This window comes from Lissotriton vulgaris, unplaced genomic scaffold (assembly GCF_964263255.1).
Source record: "Lissotriton vulgaris unplaced genomic scaffold, aLisVul1.2 SCAFFOLD_599, whole genome shotgun sequence".
Classification (NCBI taxonomy): Eukaryota; Metazoa; Chordata; class Amphibia; order Caudata; family Salamandridae; genus Lissotriton; species Lissotriton vulgaris.
The window spans coordinates 314743-315862 of NW_028243097.1; positions in this window are offsets into that span (position 1 = coordinate 314743).

The window sequence follows — 1120 nt, forward strand, 5'->3', positions numbered from 1 at the left end:
CTGGCGCATGGTCGGACAGGGACAGGACCCCAATGTCCGCCGCTGTGGTGGCCGTGCGCAATGGTCCACTCACCAGGAGATAATCCAGCCGCGAGTAGGTGCGGTGCGCATGGGAAAAGTAGGAGTAGTCCCTATCAGTGGGGTGCATAGAGCGCCAGAGGTCGTGCAAATCCATCTCCACAATCCGATCCTGCACCGCGCAGGAAAGTTCTCCCGTCTGCGGGGAGCATTGCGCCGACCTGTCCATAGCAGAGTCGAAAACAATATTAAAGTCTCCCCCCAGGATAACATGGCGGTCGGGAGAGGCAGTGACATCCACCAACACTGAGTCCAAGAAACGATCCTGGTGATCATTCGGGCTATAAACTGAGCCAACCGTAAAAGCTATACCCCCTAGGCGCATGCGATATGCAAGGAGCCTCCCCTTTTGTTCAGCATGCTTGTACAGAACCTCTCCCCTAAAGGAGCCCGCTAAAAGAATGGCTACTCCCGCAGTCTTGTTCGCCGCCGAGGAGAAGAACTGGGTGGGGAACTTGGCAGAGCGCAACCTGTGGCAATCTCGGGACAGCAAATGAGTCTCCTGCAAGAGGCATATATCCGCCTGTGTCCCTTCCAGCAATGATAGGATCGCCACGGGGTTATTCAGACCCTTAACATTAAGGGTCACTACCTTTAAGGACGGCATTCCACCCGGGGATCAGAAACGCTATGTAGCAAGCAAGGGATCAGCGGGCGGGGCGCATGGGGCAGGCGCGCGGGAAAGGCCAGGACAGGCCAAGCGTGGGTATGGGCAACATCGGATGGGACCTCCCCAACAACAAAACAACCCTCACATCCTCCCTAAACACACCCATGGCAACTAGCCAAATACAAACTTAAACACCCCATTGTCTCAGTCAAGCCCCAAAACGGGCAAGTCTGTAGAAAACAGCAAAGTGGACGTTCAGCCACTCACCTCCAGCCGCTCCCCCCCGACACCCGGCCCCAAACCCAGCAACGTGAAGCTAAGCAACTCTCCCCCCGGAGTGAATTCAGGCCGTCAAGGCCACGCTGTTGGAGTCGGCCAAGTCCCCGGCCGCTGCCCTCAAAGCATCAGCCATGTCCGCCCTGATAGTAGGGG